General features: G+C 47.4%; 1 long non-coding RNA gene across 1 annotated transcript in view; it reads right to left on the reverse strand.

Annotated features, from left to right (window-relative positions):
* LOC118689446 (uncharacterized) overlaps nucleotides 1-15,028 on the reverse strand; it is a 48,408-nt gene extending 33,380 nt beyond the window's left edge. The window contains exon 1 of the long non-coding RNA XR_004980624.2: nucleotides 14,463-15,028. This is a non-coding gene — a long non-coding RNA (uncharacterized LOC118689446). The remainder of the gene's footprint in view (nucleotides 1-14,462) is intronic.
* Between the last annotated feature and the right edge of the window lie 4,346 nt (nucleotides 15,029-19,374).

Genomic DNA, 19,374 nt, shown 5'->3' on the forward strand with positions numbered 1-19,374 from the left:
TTGCAGGTGGGGAATCAGGGCTGAACACAGCATAAGAACTATAGGTCCGGCACGGAGACCTTAGTGTTCTTGCGTCAAAATCCCTGTAGGCCTGTGACATGGCTGCAGGGGCTGGGGATTGTGACTGAAACTAGAACAGAACGTGTGGAGTGGAAAGGGGACTGCAGCCTTGCGCCTGAAAACCCCGTCGATGGTAGAATATTGTTTGTGCCTGGGATGGAACCTCTAGAGGTGGAACTGAAATCAATGTGGGGCTGGGAAGTGGACTGTAAGGCTGTGATTTGAATGAAAACAGAAAAGGTCCTAGACCTGTGAATGGGGCGGTGGGCAATGAGATGAACTTATGCAGGAGCTGGCACAGTGACAAGGGATTGTTGGGCGGGAGGTAAAATCACTGCAGGGCTGGAATATTGCTGGTGGGGGGGTTGTGAGAGGCTCGTGCAGGAGCTGAATTGTTGCCGAGCTGGAGCCAAGATCAAGATGCTGCCCTTAGAAGCTGGAGAAACACAGAGCTGGAGCTGCAAGAAGTGAGCTGGCAGTAAAATAAAGCTTGTGGGTCATGAGCTGAAAGAGCTGAAATCACTGGGTCTGGTGCTGTCTTCATTGCAGGTGGGGAATCAGGGCTGAACACAGCATAAGAACTATAGGTCCGGCACGGAGACCTTAGTGTTCTTGCGTCGAAATCCCTGTAGGCCTGTGATATGGCTGCAGGGGCTGGGGATTGTGACTGAAACTAGAACAGAACGTGTGGAGCGGGAAATGGGGCTGCAGCCTTGCGCCTGAAAACCCCGTCGATGGTAGAATATTGTTTGCGCCTGGGATGGAACCTCTAGAGGTGGAACTGAAATCAATGTGGGGCTGGGAAGTGGACTGTAAGGCTGTGATTTGAATGAAAACAGAAAAGGTCCTAGACCTGAGAATGGGGCGGTGGGCAATGAGATGAACTTATGCAGGAGCTGGCACAGTGACAAGGGATTGTTGGGCGGGAGGTAAAATTACTGCAGGGCTGGAATATTGCTGGTGGGGGGGTTGTGAGAGGCTCGTGCAGGAGCTGAATTGTTGCCGAGCTGGAGCCAAGATCAAGATGCTGCCCTTAGAAGCTGGAGAAACACAGAGCTGGAGCTGCAAGAAGAGAGCTGGCAGTAAAATAAAGCTTGTGGGTCAAGAGCTGAAAGAGCTGAAATCACTGTAGGCCTGGTGCTGTCATCATTGCAGGTTTGGGATGGGGGCTGAACATGGCATAAGAACCATAGGGCTGGCACGGAGACGGTAAAATAAAGCTTGTGGGTCAAGAGCTGAAAGAGCTGAAATCACTGGGCCTGGTGCTGTCTTCATTGCAGGTGTGGGATGGGGGCTGAACATGGCATAAGAACCATAGGGCTGGCACGGAGACGATAAAATAAAGCTTGTGGGTCAAGAGCTGAAAGAGATGAAATCACTGGGCTGGTTCTGTCTTCATTGCAGGTGGGGAATCAGGGCTGAACACAGCATAAGAACTATAGGTCCGGCACGGAGACCTTGGTGTTCTTGCGTCGAAATCCCTGTAGGCCTGTGACATGGCTGCAGGGGCTGGGGATTGTGACTGAAACTAGAACAGAACGTGTGGAGTGGGAAAGGGGACTGCAGCCTTGCGCCTGAAAACCCCGTCGATGGTAGAATATTGTTTGTGCCTGGGATGGAACCTCTAGAGGTGGAACTGAAATCAATGTGGGGCTGGGAAGTGGACTGTAAGGCTGTGATTTGAATGAAAACAGAAAAGGTCCTAGACCTGTAAATGGGGCTGGGGGAATGAGATGAACTTATGAAGGAGCTGGCACAGTGACAAGGGATTGTTGGGCGGGAGGTAAAATCACTGCAGGGCTGGAATATTGCTGGTGGGGGGGTTGTGAGAGGCTTGTGCCGGGGCTGAATTTTTTCCAAGCTGGAGCCAAGATCAAGATGCTGCCCTTAGAAGCTGGAGAAACACAGAGCTGGAGCTGCAAGAAGAGAGCTGGCAGTAAAATAAAGCTTGTGGGTCAAGAGCTGAAATCACTGGGCTTGGTGCTGTCATCATTGCAGGTGTGGGATGGGGGCTGAACATGGCATAGAAACCATAGGGCTGGCACGGAGACTGTAAAATAAAGCTTTTGGGTCAAGAGCTGAAAGAGCTGAAATCACTGGGCTGGTTCTGTCATCATTGCAGGTCTGGGATGGGGGCTGAACATGGCATAAGAACCATAGGGCTGGCACGGAGACCTTAGTGTTCTTGCTTCGAAATCCCTGTAGGCCTGTGACATGGCTGCAGGGGCTGGGGATTGTGACTGAAACTAGAACAGAACGTGTGGAGTGGAAAGGGGACTGCAGCCTTGCGCCTGAAAACCCCGTCGATGGTAGAATATTGTTTGTGCCTGGGATGGAACCTCTAGAGGTGGAACTGAAATCAATGTGGGGCTGGGAAGTGGACTGTAAGGCTGTGATTTGAATGAAAACAGAAAAGGTCCTAGACCTGTGAATGGGGCGGTGGGCAATGAGATGAACTTATGCAGGAGCTGGCACAGTGACAAGGGATTGTTGGGCGGGAGGTAAAATCACTGCAGGGCTGGAATATTGCTGGTGGGGGGGTTGTGAGAGGCTCGTGCGGGAGCTGAATTGTTGCCGAGTTGGAGCAAAGATCAAGATGCTGCCCATAGAAGCTGGAGAAACACAGAGGTGGAGCTGCAAGAAGAGAGCTGGCAGTAAAATAAAGCTTGTGGGTCAAGAGCTGAAAGAGCTGAAATCACTGGGCCTGGTGCTGTCATCATTGCAGGTGTGGAATGGGGGCTGAACATGGCATAAGAACCATAGGGCTGGCACGGAGACGATAAAATAAAGCTTGTGGGTCAAGAGCTGAAAGAGCTGAAATCACTGGGCTGGTGCTGTCTTCATTGCAGGTGGGGAATCAGGGCTGAACACAGCATAAGAACTATAGGTCCGGCACGGAGACCTTAGTGTTCTTGCGTCAAAATCCCTGTAGGCCTGTGACAAGGCTGCAGGGGCTGGGGATTGTGACTGAAACTAGAACAGAACGTGTGGAGCGGGAAAGGGGACTGCAGCCTTGCGCCTGAAAACCCCGTCGATGGTAGAATATTGTTTGCGCCTGGGATGGAACCTCTAGAGGTGGAACTGAAATCAATGTGGGGCTGGGAAGTGGACTGTACGGCTGTGATTTGAATGAAAACAGAAAAGGTCCTAGACCTGTGAATGGGGCTGGGGGAATGAGATGAACTTATGCAGGAGCTGGCACAGTGACAAGGGATTGTTGGGCGGGAGGTAAAATCACTGCAGGGCTGGAATATTGCTGGTGGGGGGGTTGTGAGAGGCTCGTGCAGGAGCTGAATTGTTGCCGAGCTGGAGCCAAGATCAAGATGCTGCCCTTAGAAGCTGGAGAAACACAGAGCTGGAGCTGCAAGAAGTGAGCTGGCAGTAAAATAAAGCTTGTGGGTCATGAGCTGAAAGAGCTGAAATCACTGTAGGCCTGGTGCTGTCTTCATTGCAGGTGGGGAATCAGGGCTGAACACAGCATAAGAACTATAGGTCCGGCACGGAGACCTTAGTGTTCTTGCGTCGAAATCCCTGTAGGCCTGTGATATGGCTGCAGGGGCTGGGGATTGTGACTGAAACTAGAACAGAACGTGTGGAGCGGGAAAGGGGGCTGCAGCCTTGCGCCTGAAAACCCCGTCGATGGTAGAATATTGTTTGCGCCTGGGATGGAACCTCTAGAGGTGGAACTGAAATCAATGTGGGGCTGGGAAGTGGACTGTAAGGCTGTGATTTGAATGAAAACAGAAAAGGTCCTAGACCTGTGAATGGGGCGGTGGGCAATGAGATGAACTTATGCAGGAGCTGGCACAGTGACAAGGGATTGTTGGGCGGGAGGTAAAATCACTGCAGGGCTGGAATATTGCTGGTGGGGGGGTTGTGAGAGGCTCGTGCGGGAGCTGAATTGTTGCCGAGTTGGAGCCAAGATCAAGATGCTGCCCATAGAAGCTGGTGAAACACAGAGCTGGAGCTGCAAGAAGAGAGCTGGCAGTAAAATAAAGCTTGTGGGTCAAGAGCTGAAAGAGCTGAAATCACTGGGCCTGGTGCTGTCATCATTGCAGGTGTGGGATGGGGGCTGAACATGGCATAAGAACCATAGGGCTGGCACGGAGACGATAAAATAAAGCTTGTGGGTCAAGAGCTGAAAGAGCTGAAATCACTGGGCTTGTGCTGTCTTAATTGCAGGTGTGGGATGGGGGCTGAACATGGCATAAGAACCATAGGGCTGGCACGGAGACGATAAAATAAAGCTTGTGGGTCAAGAGCTGAAAGAGCTGAAATCAATGGGCTGGTGCTGTCTTCATTGCAGGTGGGGAATCAGGGCTGAACACAGCATAAGAACTATAGGTCCGGCACGGAGACCTTAGTGTTCTTGCGTCAAAATCCCTGTAGGCCTGTGACATGGCTGCAGGGGCTGGGGATTGTGACTGAAACTAGAACAGAACGTGTGGAGTGGGAAAGGGGGCTGCAGCCTTGCGCCTGAAAACCCCGTCGATGGTAGAATATTGTTTGCGCCTGGGATGGAACCTCTAGAGGTGGAACTGAAATCAATGTGGGGCTGGGAAGTGGACTGTAAGGCTGTGATTTGAATGAAAACAGAAAAGGTCCTAGACCTGAGAATGGGGCGGTGGGCAATGAGATGAACTTATGCAGGAGCTGGCACAGTGACAAGGGATTGTTGGGCGGGAGGTAAAATCACTGCAGGGCTGGAATATTGCTGGTGGGGGGGTTGTGAGAGGCTCGTGCAGGAGCTGAATTGTTGCCGAGCTGGAGCCAAGATCAAGATGCTGCCCTTAGAAGCTGGAGAAACACAGAGCTGGAGCTGCAAGAAGAGAGCTGGCAGTAAAATAAAGCTTGTGGGTCAAGAGCTGAAAGAGCTGAAATCACTGTAGGCCTGGTGCTGTCATCATTGCAGGTGTGGGATGGGGGCTGAACATGGCATAAGAACCATAGGGCTGGCACGGAGACGGTAAAATAAAGCTTGTGGGTCAAGAGCTGAAAGAGCTGAAATCACTGGGCCTGGTGCTGTCTTCATTGCAGGTGTGGGATGGGGGCTGAACATGGCATAAGAACCATAGGGCTGGCACGGAGACGATAAAATAAAGCTTGTGGGTCAAGAGCTGAAAGAGATGAAATCACTGGGCTGGTTCTGTCTTCATTGCAGGTGGGGAATCAGGGCTGAACACAGCATAAGAACTATAGGTCCGGCACGGAGACCTTGGTGTTCTTGCGTCGAAATCCCTGTAGGCCTGTGACATGGCTGCAGGGGCTGGGGATTGTGACTGAAACTAGAACAGAACGTGTGGAGTGGGAAAGGGGACTGCAGCCTTGCGCCTGAAAACCCCGTCGATGGTAGAATATTGTTTGTGCCTGGGATGGAACCTCTAGAGGTGGAACTGAAATCAATGTGGGGCTGGGAAGTGGACTGTAAGGCTGTGATTTGAATGAAAACAGAAAAGGTCCTAGACCTGTAAATGGGGCTGGGGGAATGAGATGAACTTATGAAGGAGCTGGCACAGTGACAAGGGATTGTTGGGCGGGAGGTAAAATCACTGCAGGGCTGGAATATTGCTGGTGGGGGGGTTGTGAGAGGCTTGTGCCGGGGCTGAATTTTTTCCAAGCTGGAGCCAAGATCAAGATGCTGCCCTTAGAAGCTGGAGAAACACAGAGCTGGAGCTGCAAGAAGAGAGCTGGCAGTAAAATAAAGCTTGTGGGTCAAGAGCTGAAATCACTGGGCTTGGTGCTGTCATCATTGCAGGTGTGGGATGGGGGCTGAACATGGCATAGAAACCATAGGGCTGGCACGGAGACTGTAAAATAAAGCTTTTGGGTCAAGAGCTGAAAGAGCTGAAATCACTGGGCTGGTTCTGTCATCATTGCAGGTCTGGGATGGGGGCTGAACATGGCATAAGAACCATAGGGCTGGCACGGAGACCTTAGTGTTCTTGCTTCGAAATCCCTGTAGGCCTGTGACATGGCTGCAGGGGCTGGGGATTGTGACTGAAACTAGAACAGAACGTGTGGAGTGGAAAGGGGACTGCAGCCTTGCGCCTGAAAACCCCGTCGATGGTAGAATATTGTTTGTGCCTGGGATGGAACCTCTAGAGGTGGAACTGAAATCAATGTGGGGCTGGGAAGTGGACTGTAAGGCTGTGATTTGAATGAAAACAGAAAAGGTCCTAGACCTGTGAATGGGGCGGTGGGCAATGAGATGAACTTATGCAGGAGCTGGCACAGTGACAAGGGATTGTTGGGCGGGAGGTAAAATCACTGCAGGGCTGGAATATTGCTGGTGGGGGGGTTGTGAGAGGCTCGTGCGGGAGCTGAATTGTTGCCGAGTTGGAGCCAAGATCAAGATGCTGCCCATAGAAGCTGGAGAAACACAGAGGTGGAGCTGCAAGAAGAGAGCTGGCAGTAAAATAAAGCTTGTGGGTCAAGAGCTGAAAGAGCTGAAATCACTGGGCCTGGTGCTGTCATCATTGCAGGTGTGGGATGGGGGCTGAACATGGCATAAGAACCATAGGGCTGGCACGGAGACGATAAAATAAAGCTTGTGGGTCAAGAGCTGAAAGAGATGAAATCACTGGGCTGGTGCTGTCTTCATTGCAGGTGGGGAATCAGGGCTGAACACAGCATAAGAACTATAGGTCCGGCACGGAGACCTTAGTGTTCTTGCGTCAAAATCCCTGTAGGCCTGTGACAAGGCTGCAGGGGCTGGGGATTGTGACTGAAACTAGAACAGAACGTGTGGAGCGGGAAAGGGGACTGCAGCCTTGCGCCTGAAAACCCCGTCGATGGTAGAATATTGTTTGCGCCTGGGATGGAACCTCTAGAGGTGGAACTGAAATCAATGTGGGGCTGGGAAGTGGACTGTACGGCTGTGATTTGAATGAAAACAGAAAAGGTCCTAGACCTGTGAATGGGGCTGGGGGAATGAGATGAACTTATGCAGGAGCTGGCACAGTGACAAGGGATTGTTGGGCGGGAGGTAAAATCACTGCAGGGCTGGAATATTGCTGGTGGGGGGGTTGTGAGAGGCTCGTGCAGGAGCTGAATTGTTGCCGAGCTGGAGCCAAGATCAAGATGCTGCCCTTAGAAGCTGGAGAAACACAGAGCTGGAGCTGCAAGAAGAGAGCTGGCAGTAAAATAAAGCTTGTGGGTCAAGAGCTGAAAGAGCTGAAATCACTGTAGGCCTGGTGCTGTCATCATTGCAGGTGTGGGATGGGGGCTGAACATGGCATAAGAACCATAGGGCTGGCACGGAGACGATAAAATAAAGCTTGTGGGTCAAGAGCTGAAAGAGCTGAAATCACTGGGCTTGTGCTGTCTTAATTGCAGGTGTGGGATGGGGGCTGAACATGGCATAAGAACCATAGGGCTGGCACGGAGACGATAAAATAAAGCTTTTGGGTCAAGAGCTGAAAGAGCTGAAATCACTGGGCTGGTACTGTCTTCATTGCAGGTGGGGAATCAGGGCTGAACACAGCATAAGAACTATAGGTCCGGCACGGAGACCTTAGTGTTCTTGCGTCAAAATCCCTGTAGGCCTGTGATATGGCTGCAGGGGCTGGGGATTGTGACTGAAACTAGTACAGAACGTGTGGAGCGGGAAAGGGGGCTGCAGCCTTGCGCCTGAAAACCCCGTCGATGGTAGAATATTGTTTGCGCCTGGGATGGAACCTCTAGAGGTGGAACTGAAATCAATGTGGGGCTGGGAAGTGGACTGTAAGGCTGTGATTTGAATGAAAACAGAAAAGGTCCTAGACCTGTGAATGGGGCTGGGGGAATGAGATGAACTTATGCAGGAGCTGGCACAGTGACAAGGGATTGTTGGGCGGGAGGTAAAATCACTGCAGGGCTGGAATATTGCTGGTGGGGGGGTTGTGAGAGGCTCGTGCAGGAGCTGAATTGTTGCCGAGCTGGAGCCAAGATCCAGATGCTGCCCTTAGAAGCTGGAGAAACACAGAGCTGGAGCTGCAAGAAGAGAGCTGGCAGTAAAATAAAGCTTGTGGGTCAAGAGCTGAAATCACTGGGCTTGGTGCTGTCATCATTGCAGGTGTGGGATGGGGGCTGAACATGGCATAAGAACCATAGGGCTGGCACGGAGACGGTAAAATAAAGCTTGTGGGTCAAGAGCTGAAAGAGCTGCAATCACTGGGCCTGGTGCTGTCTTCATTGCAGGTGTGGGATGGGGGCTGAACATGGCATAAGAACCATAGGGCTGGCACGGAGACGATAAAATAAAGCTTGTGGGTCAAGAGCTGAAAGAGATGAAATCACTGGGCTGGTTCTGTCTTCATTGCAGGTGGGGAATCAGGGCTGAACACAGCATAAGAACTATAGGTCCGGCACGGAGACCTTGGTGTTCTTGCGTCGAAATCCCTGTAGGCCTGTGACATGGCTGCAGGGGCTGGGGATTGTGACTGAAACTAGAACAGAACGTGTGGAGTGGGAAAGGGGACTGCAGCCTTGCGCCTGAAAACCCCGTCGATGGTAGAATATTGTTTGTGCCTGGGATGGAACCTCTAGAGGTGGAACTGAAATCAATGTGGGGCTGGGAAGTGGACTGTAAGGCTGTGATTTGAATGAAAACAGAAAAGGTCCTAGACCTGTAAATGGGGCTGGGGGAATGAGATGAACTTATGAAGGAGCTGGCACAGTGACAAGGGATTGTTGGGCGGGAGGTAAAATCACTGCAGGGCTGGAATATTGCTGGTGGGGGGGTTGTGAGAGGCTTGTGCCGGGGCTGAATTTTTTCCAAGCTGGAGCCAAGATCAAGATGCTGCCCTTAGAAGCTGGAGAAACACAGAGCTGGAGCTGCAAGAAGAGAGCTGGCAGTAAAATAAAGCTTGTGGGTCAAGAGCTGAAATCACTGGGCTTGGTGCTGTCATCATTGCAGGTGTGGGATGGGGGCTGAACATGGCATAGAAACCATAGGGCTGGCACGGAGACTGTAAAATAAAGCTTTTGGGTCAAGAGCTGAAAGAGCTGAAATCACTGGGCTGGTTCTGTCATCATTGCAGGTCTGGGATGGGGGCTGAACATGGCATAAGAACCATAGGGCTGGCACGGAGACCTTAGTGTTCTTGCTTCGAAATCCCTGTAGGCCTGTGACATGGCTGCAGGGGCTGGGGATTGTGACTGAAACTAGAACAGAACGTGTGGAGTGGAAAGGGGACTGCAGCCTTGCGCCTGAAAACCCCGTCGATGGTAGAATATTGTTTGTGCCTGGGATGGAACCTCTAGAGGTGGAACTGAAATCAATGTGGGGCTGGGAAGTGGACTGTAAGGCTGTGATTTGAATGAAAACAGAAAAGGTCCTAGACCTGTGAATGGGGCGGTGGGCAATGAGATGAACTTATGCAGGAGCTGGCACAGTGACAAGGGATTGTTGGGCGGGAGGTAAAATCACTGCAGGGCTGGAATATTGCTGGTGGGGGGGTTGTGAGAGGCTCGTGCGGGAGCTGAATTGTTGCCGAGTTGGAGCCAAGATCAAGATGCTGCCCATAGAAGCTGGAGAAACACAGAGGTGGAGCTGCAAGAAGAGAGCTGGCAGTAAAATAAAGCTTGTGGGTCAAGAGCTGAAAGAGCTGAAATCACTGGGCCTGGTGCTGTCATCATTGCAGGTGTGGGATGGGGGCTGAACATGGCATAAGAACCATAGGGCTGGCACGGAGACGATAAAATAAAGCTTGTGGGTCAAGAGCTGAAAGAGATGAAATCACTGGGCTGGTGCTGTCTTCATTGCAGGTGGGGAATCAGGGCTGAACACAGCATAAGAACTATAGGTCCGGCACGGAGACCTTAGTGTTCTTGCGTCAAAATCCCTGTAGGCCTGTGACAAGGCTGCAGGGGCTGGGGATTGTGACTGAAACTAGAACAGAACGTGTGGAGCGGGAAAGGGGACTGCAGCCTTGCGCCTGAAAACCCCGTCGATGGTAGAATATTGTTTGCGCCTGGGATGGAACCTCTAGAGGTGGAACTGAAATCAATGTGGGGCTGGGAAGTGGACTGTACGGCTGTGATTTGAATGAAAACAGAAAAGGTCCTAGACCTGTGAATGGGGCTGGGGGAATGAGATGAACTTATGCAGGAGCTGGCACAGTGACAAGGGATTGTTGGGCGGGAGGTAAAATCACTGCAGGGCTGGAATATTGCTGGTGGGGGGGTTGTGAGAGGCTCGTGCAGGAGCTGAATTGTTGCCGAGCTGGAGCCAAGATCAAGATGCTGCCCTTAGAAGCTGGAGAAACACAGAGCTGGAGCTGCAAGAAGAGAGCTGGCAGTAAAATAAAGCTTGTGGGTCAAGAGCTGAAAGAGCTGAAATCACTGTAGGCCTGGTGCTGTCATCATTGCAGGTGTGGGATGGGGGCTGAACATGGCATAAGAACCATAGGGCTGGCACGGAGACGATAAAATAAAGCTTGTGGGTCAAGAGCTGAAAGAGCTGAAATCACTGGGCTTGTGCTGTCTTAATTGCAGGTGTGGGATGGGGGCTGAACATGGCATAAGAACCATAGGGCTGGCACGGAGACGATAAAATAAAGCTTTTGGGTCAAGAGCTGAAAGAGCTGAAATCACTGGGCTGGTACTGTCTTCATTGCAGGTGGGGAATCAGGGCTGAACACAGCATAAGAACTATAGGTCCGGCACGGAGACCTTAGTGTTCTTGCGTCAAAATCCCTGTAGGCCTGTGATATGGCTGCAGGGGCTGGGGATTGTGACTGAAACTAGTACAGAACGTGTGGAGCGGGAAAGGGGGCTGCAGCCTTGCGCCTGAAAACCCCGTCGATGGTAGAATATTGTTTGCGCCTGGGATGGAACCTCTAGAGGTGGAACTGAAATCAATGTGGGGCTGGGAAGTGGACTGTAAGGCTGTGATTTGAATGAAAACAGAAAAGGTCCTAGACCTGTGAATGGGGCTGGGGGAATGAGATGAACTTATGCAGGAGCTGGCACAGTGACAAGGGATTGTTGGGCGGGAGGTAAAATCACTGCAGGGCTGGAATATTGCTGGTGGGGGGGTTGTGAGAGGCTCGTGCAGGAGCTGAATTGTTGCCGAGCTGGAGCCAAGATCCAGATGCTGCCCTTAGAAGCTGGAGAAACACAGAGCTGGAGCTGCAAGAAGAGAGCTGGCAGTAAAATAAAGCTTGTGGGTCAAGAGCTGAAATCACTGGGCTTGGTGCTGTCATCATTGCAGGTGTGGGATGGGGGCTGAACATGGCATAAGAACCATAGGGCTGGCACGGAGACGGTAAAATAAAGCTTGTGGGTCAAGAGCTGAAAGAGCTGCAATCACTGGGCCTGGTGCTGTCTTCATTGCAGGTGTGGGATGGGGGCTGAACATGGCATAAGAACCATAGGGCTGGCACGGAGACGGTAAAATAAAGCTTGTGGGTCAAGAGCTGAAAGAGCTGAAATCACTGGGCTTGTGCTGTCTTCATTGCAGGTGGGGAATCGGGGCTGAACACAGCGTAAGAACTATAGGTCCGGCACGGAGACCTTAGTGTTCTTGCGTCGAAATCCCTGTAGGCCTGTGACATGGCTGCAGGGGCTGGGGATTGTGACTGAAACTAGAACAGAACGTGTGGAGTCGAAAGGGGACTGCAGCCTTGCGCCTGAAAACCCCGTCGATGGTAGAATATTGTTTGTGCCTGGGATGGAACCTCTAGAGGTGGAACTGAAATCAATGTGGGGCTGGGAAGTGGACTGTAAGGCTGTGATTTGAATGAAAACAGAAAAGGTCCTAGACCTGTGAATGGGGCGGTGGGCAATGAGATGAACTTATGCAGGAGCTGGCACAGTGACAAGGGATTGTTGGGCGGGAGGTAAAATCACTGCAGGGCTGGAATATTGCTGGTGGGGGGGTTGTGAGAGGCTCGTGCGGGAGCTGAATTGTTGCCGAGTTGGAGCCAAGATCAAGATGCTGCCCATAGAAGCTGGAGAAACACAGAGGTGGAGCTGCAAGAAGAGAGCTGGCAGTAAAATAAAGCTTGTGGGTCAAGAGCTGAAATCACTGGGCTTGGTGCTGTCATCATTGCAGGTCTGGGATGGGGGCTGAACATGCCATAGAAACCATAGGGCTGGCATAGAGACGGTAAAATAAAGCTTGTGGGTCAAGAGCTGAAAGAGCTGAAATCACTGGGTCTGGTGCTGTCTTCATTGCAGGTGGGGAATCAGGGCTGAACACAGCATAAGAACTATAGGTCCGGCACGGAGACTTTAGTGTTTTTGCGTCGAAATCCCTGTAGGCCTGTGACGTGGCTGCAGGGGCTGGGGATTGTGACTGAAACTAGAACAGAACGTGTGGAGCAGGAAAGGGGGCTGCAGCCTTGCGCCTGAAAACCTCGTCGATGGTAGAATATTGTTTGTGCCTGGGATGGAACCTCTAGAGTTGGAACTGAAATCAATGTGGGGCTGGGAAGTGGACTGTTCGGCTGTGATTTGAATGAAAACAGAAAAGGTCCTAGACCTGTGAATGGGGCTGTGGGCAATAGATGAACTTATGCAGGAGCTGGCACAGTGACTAGGGATTGTTAGGCGGAGCTGAAATCCCTACTGGGCTGGGACATTCCTGGTGGAGTGGGCTTCGAGAGGCTTGTGTGGGGGCTGAATTGTTGCCGAGTTGGAGCCAAGATCAAGATGCTGCCCTTAGAAGCTGGAGAAACACAGAGCTGGAGCTGCAAGAAGAGAGCTGGCAGTAAAATAAAGCTTGTGGGTCAAGAGCTGAAAGAGCTGAATTCACTGGGCCTGGTGCTGTCATCATTGCAGGTCTGGGATGGTGGCTGAACACGGCATAGAAACCATAGTGCTGGCACGGAGACTTTAGTGTTCTTGCGTCGAAATCACTGTGGGCCTGTGACATGGCTGCAGGGTCTAGGGCTTGTGAGCAGAAGTAGAACAGTATGTGTGGAGTGGGAAAGGGAGCTTCTTTCTTGTTATTGAAAACCCTGTCGATGGTAGAATATTGTTTGCGCCTGGGATGGAACTTCTTTGGGTTGGAGCTGAAATCTCTGTGGGGGTGGGAAGTGGACTGTGGCGCTGTGATTTGAACGAAAACGGAAATGGTCCCAGACCTGTGAATGGGGCTGTGGGCAATGAGAAGAACTTCTTCTATTTTATAATTTTATTTTTTATTTAATTTTTAGTTTTAACTTTTCTATTTTTAAAGCATTTTTAATTTTTTAAATTTTATTTTTATATTTAATTTTTAGTTTTAATATTTTTACTTTTTTTTAATTTTATTTTTTATTTAATTTTTAGTCGTGATTTTTCTATTTTTAAAGCTTTTATTTTTTTATTTAATGTTTATTTTTGATTTTTCTATTTTTAAAGCTTTTTATTTTATTTTTTAATTTTATTTTTTATTTAATTTTTATTTTTAATTTTTTTATTTTTAAAGCTTTTTTTATTTTTTAAATTTTTTTATCTTTAATTTTTAGTTTTAATTTTTTATTTCTTTTTTTAATTTTATTTTTTATTTAATTTTTAGTTTTGATTTTTCTATTTTTAAAGCTTTTTATTTTATTTTTTAATTTTATCTTTATTTTTTTGTTTTAATTTTTCTATTTCTAAAGAATTTATTTTATTTTTTTTATTTTTTATTTAATTTTTATTTTTGATTTTTCTATTTTTAAAGCTCTTGTTCTTATTTGTAGTTTTTAATTTTTTATTTAATTTTTAGTTTTTATTTTTCTATTTTTAAAGCATTTATTTTAATTTTTTAATTTTATTTTTTATTTTATTTTTATTTTTTATTTTTCTATTTTTAAAGCTTTTTTTGTTATTTTTTAATTTTTTTTTTAATTTTTAAATTTTTTTAATTTTATTTTTTAATTTTTAGTTTAATTTCTTTTTAATGCATTTATTTTATTTTTTATTTTTTATTTAATTCTTATTTTTGATTTTTCTATTTTTAAAGCGTTTTTTGTTATTTTTTAATTTTATTTTTTATTTAATTTTTTTTTAAATTTTTCCATTTTTAAAGCTTTTTTTAAAATTTTTTTATTTATAGAGCTTTTTATTTTATTTTATTTGGTGCTGGCCAGACCAACTCAAGCTGGTGATTTTGGTGGTGTTTGAGGGTCTTGCAGTTACCCCGATTAATAGGTAGAGATGATGTTTGGAGGCCACAGTATTACAGGCAGGTGTTCAACAGTTCTTTAGGGTCTTTCAGGTGATTTTTCAGGGATTTTTAAGGATATTTTAGGGGTTTTTTTGCAGGAGTTTTTTAGGAATTCTCTGGAAATGTTTAGGATACCTTTAGGGCTTTTTCAGGGCTTTTAAAATAATTTTTAGAGTGTTTTAATGACTGTTTTACAGGGGCGCCCCAGCCACCCAAGGCACCCCGTGCCGGCGCCGCGGCGCTCCAGCCCAGCCTCCCGTCAGCGCCGCCCGTGGTCGCTTACCCTCTCCTGCCGCCCCCGCTGCATGGCGGACCGAGCTGCGCCTTCCCCACCGCACCCTCCCGCTTCAGAGCTGCTGGATGGCGTGGCTCCGCCGCCTCCTGCAACCATGGGCGTCCCGGCATTCCCTTCCATGGCCACAGCCGCAGCCCCATTCCCGTTCCCGCAGCTCCGCCGCCTCCCGCACACCCCGGCCCGCCCGGCGCCATGCGACTGCCCGCGCTGCAGTAGTGACGGAACCCACGCATGCGCAGTTGCTACAACCCCAGCACCAGTGATATCACTCCGCGCCGACTCATCGAACCACAGCGCTGCTTCCGGGATCAGCCGCACGCATGCGCAGGTCTATCTCCACCGCCCCGCCGCCACCCCCCACTGCTTTCGCCGCAGCTTTGATACAGCCTGGTCCCGGTTCCGAGCCGCTGCGTGCCGCTGTCCGGCCACAGCCGGCATCCCTGTGCCCTGTCACGCCACTTCTGCCGCCACTGCGTCTGTACACGGCACCACAGCAGGCGAAAACTGCAGCGCCTTGCACGTATCCTTCCACGTCTCTCCTTCTGCCGGGCACCGAGAGATCCCTCCGCAGCGCAGCGCGTAACCGTGCACAACCGATACCTGATGTGCCTCCGCGTTTTCGCCTTCCACACTCCTAGCACCCAGTGGGACTACTTTGTGTCACGATTCGTCTGCACAGCCACATCCATGCACACAAACCGTGCGACGAGGAGGAGGAGGAGGAGGAGGTTGGAATATGACAGCTGCTTTAATAAATACAGGACAGAGAGAGAATTATTGTGCCCTTGCAAATGCCAACCCTTTGATCCCAACACAAAAGAATTTCAAAAAAGAACTGTTCCCAAATAGCTCCAGAGTCCCTTCAGTGTTTGGGACAGATTTCTCGACCCAAAATTAGACAGTAAACCCTGAAAATTCGCCAGCATTAATACCAAAATTAGAAAATAGATACATATCATAAAAATCTTTTGATAATTTTCAACTAACAGACTGGTGTGAAAAACGCCAATTAAAATTTTTGAAAGTTTAATAGTAATAAAATGGTTATAAAAATAGTAATACAATTAGAATAATAATAATTTGGACAATTTTAATTAGGACAATATGAGACAACAAAACAAAGAGTTACGGACATCCGGGTACCTTTTTCTGGGCAGCATGAGCCCGAAAAAAGGACCCCCGTTAACAAAGGATTAACCCTTAAAAGCAATAGCCTGTTGCATAGTCATACACTTCATACATGATGCATAAATTCCATTCAAATACAGGATTCTGTCTGGTCATCATCCACTTCTTCCTTCTAATCCTAATGGTGCCTTGGAGACAGGAAGAAGTTTGTTTCTTCTGATAAGAGGGCAATATATAAAAATTCTTTTTCTCTGAAAGATCCAGGTGTCCTGTGGCCGCTATCTTGCTGCAAGTCCTTTCTTTAAAAAAAGTATCTTACATAGCATTGTTTCTATTTTAACAGTTTTTATAACCTAAAACTATATTTAACACACTACTTAAGAGAATTAATACAGCATTCCTTTCTAACACAACACATATAATATTCATTTTAATATTTCAAAAAAGCCAATCATAAAATACCTGCATTTGTCACAATCCCCACTCTTATTCTTTGTAAATCCTTTGGCTTGAGCAATATTTCTTATCTACTTGCATCTTCTGGACTATGCGGGCAAAATAAAACAGGAGATTACACAAGGAAGAAATATAAAAATAGTTGCAACACATAAAATGAAAGATCTTCATTTCTTCTAATACATTACCCTGCCAGCTAGGTTTTAACATTGTTTTCTAATTTTTGGGCCGGTACCTGGGTTATTATATGCATATATATTTTTTTCTTCTTTGATTTCTTTTGCTTTTTCTAGAATGACTTTTCTGTGGTCATCAATTTTCAACAATTTGATATATTAAACTTTCCACAAACGCCCCCTTCTTTGGCCAATAAATAGTGTAAAGCCAACCTATTCTGATACACTACAGTTTTTGTTTGGCTTAGCTGACTTGATATTAACTCCAATGCCTGGGCAGCTCCATTTGCTATCATTTCTATAACTGCTTGGAGTCTTGTAATACGACTCAATAGATAATTTGGGGTCAATACAGAGTTAAGTTGCTGTGCTGGTTTTACCTTTTCCTTTATTATTTGTTTTTTTACCAAATCTCGAACCGTCAAGATTAAATGTAAAACAAATCCCTCTCTCTCCTTTTGGACATTCAATTCCAAATCTATTACCACTTTTTCCTAAGTTTCTTGTAATCCAATACTTTACTCCATTTTGCCTACAGGTTCTTAATTTGGATGGGTTATAACAGTGGCTGTTGACATAGGTGTGTGTAATTAAAGAGGAACTTTGGTTTCTTTCCACGTGATGCTTTCTGCAGCATTTGTGACACGATCTTGCTGGTATCCCGAAAGGGAAAAGAGAACAAATGAGTGCCAGAAACAGGAATAACAGAGCTCCAGTATGCCTTATACTCCCACCTCCCAGGCCTGTGAGGTTGCAACCCACAGCAGGTGTATTTGATCTTCTCGGTGGCAAAATACAGAGGCCAATCTGATCGTGCCCTCTATTTCCTTGTCACTTTCTCTTAACTAATTTCCAGGCAAATTGGTTTGGACACCCTTTAACTGTGGTCTCTTACCGTTCTTCAGGTATCTCTCATTCACCAGGCACTAGTAATTCCCATCCACAAAACTAAGTTATTACTTTAACACTTTTTGCAATAAGAGCATAAATGTTGTGAACTACAATACTAATTATTCTCACAATTCAAGCATTTACTTATAACCCAGCTAGCATGTCCAGTCTTGGAATGAATCAAATAAAGTTTACTGATGGAAATGGTAATTCTCCTTCTCCCCTGTACAATTCTCAGGCTAAGGTCAGAACACAAAAACAGTCTTGATCCTTCTATCTGGAGTATTCCTCCCCTAAGGAGATGTTTTATTCAGGCAAGACCAGAATAAAACCAGGCAGTGTTTGAAATCAGTGGTACAAGCGTTGTCTTAATTCTTAATTCTGTGTTGTTCTTTGTATATTTCTTGGATTATTTGCCTTTTTTGAAACTATTACCACTCAGTCCCCTTTGAGAAAACGCCAAGGGAAGAGCCCTTTTGCCAAGGGGCAGCATCTGAGCAGGCCAGGCAGCGTGTGGGGTTCCAGGAGAGGGCTTTCAACTTTCCCCTTTTACTGTGCCAGTCCCTCCCCAGAGCCCCCAGACCCTCCACAGCACTCCCAGAAAGGAGAGGGGTTATTAGGAGAAAAAGGGTTTAGAAAAAAGGGAAAAAGCTTCCTTTTCCTTTATTTTTTGTGTTCAAACTGGGAGGGACTCTGCTTCCCCTGCAATTTTAGTGGTCTCAGTTGAAAGAATCCCTGCCTTTTCTATGCTGTTCGGGGTGTTAATTGACAGCGAGTCCTCATTTTCGATTATTCCCCAGTTTAAATAGAAGGGGAAAATCTTGACAAGGTTTCTTATGGGTTTGAATTAAGGGTAGCCGCCCCCTTTTTATTGTCCTGAGGCCTAAACTGAGGGAGAAGCCCAGCTGTCCCTCCATCTTAAGAGTTGAACTGAGGGAAAAATCCCTCTTTTTTCATCCCTGGAGAGATTTAAAGAGAGAAGAAAACCCTTCTTTTCCCAATAATTAAGGAGAGTAAATTAAAGGGCAGAAGCTATTTATTTGCCATTGTATTCGTTTCAGTAGAGGTAACTGCCCCATTTCCTCTTTTTAAGGGGTTCACTGGAAGGAAGCTCTGCTTTTTTCAGCATTTTAAGGGTTTAAAAATACATTTCAGGGCCCTTCTTTCTGTGCCATAGGACCAAGTATCTCAGAGCAGGGTGAGCCTGGCATGCACTTAACCCTTACACTGCCTGGGAAGCTTTTATTTTTCTTATTTTTACTTATAATGTAGATAGGCCTAATTAGAGGTCCCAAGGAGACTTAGACGATTCATATCATAAGCATTCTTCTCCACCGGGCTCAGTCACACATGAAGTACTACTTAATAGCCACTAAGGAATAATTATGTAAGTTAACAGCAAATTAGCCAGTTTATCTAGTTATGCTGCCTAAACAGAAAGTTTTATTTCTTACCAGTTTCCTGCCCATTTACTCCAAGTAGTTGTTGCAAAAAACAAAGCACTGTTATTTTTCAGAAGAGTTTTCTTCTATAACAAGCCCTTTGCTCCCCTTGAATTTGAGTCAGAGGAGCCAAACAGCTGTAACTGCTCTGAGGGCTTTCATACCAGGTGGGATTCACCCCCCCTCCCTTTTCCTGGGTGCCATGGGAACGAGAGGCGGGCACCATCAGGGGTATATTAACCCCAGCCTTTGCTCAGGGCCTTCATTCCCTCTCTGGGATGTGCTAGGATCAGAGCTCTCCTCTCATTTCACTCTCTTCTCAGGTAAGAGGCTCTTTCAGCTTATCTCAGCTTGTTTTCAGCAGGTGTTTGTGGGCATCTAAAGCAACAGAGGCTTTGAAGATACTGTGAAGAAAACAGCATAGAATACAGGGAGTATTTAAGTTCACAGTTTTGGGTTTTGTGTTTAGGGGTGGTAAAGTGCATTTGTAATTTCCTGTTTTGTTCTTATTTTGTTTTGTATTTTTTTTAGGAGGAGCGCAGCTTCCAGAGACTCCAGGTTGTGTCAACTACAACACTTTTTTCAGCAGATTCATTGTGTCACAAGAGGAATCTGCCCAGTGTCCAAGATGATGTTTGAGATTGAGGCTTCAGGTGAGTTGAGGATTGTGACTAGGAGAGGGAGGGTGAGCAGGTATCCGGTTAGGAGTTATTGTTGGGGAGGTGGTTTTGAAGGCAGCAGGGTGTTTATTTGAGGGCCCCCCCCACCCAAGGCCTTTTAGAAGCCTAGCAGAGGCATTCACACGTC

The sequence above is a fragment of the Molothrus ater genome, chromosome 9 (genome assembly GCF_012460135.2).
Source record: "Molothrus ater isolate BHLD 08-10-18 breed brown headed cowbird chromosome 9, BPBGC_Mater_1.1, whole genome shotgun sequence".
Lineage (NCBI taxonomy): Eukaryota > Metazoa > Chordata > Aves > Passeriformes > Icteridae > Molothrus > Molothrus ater.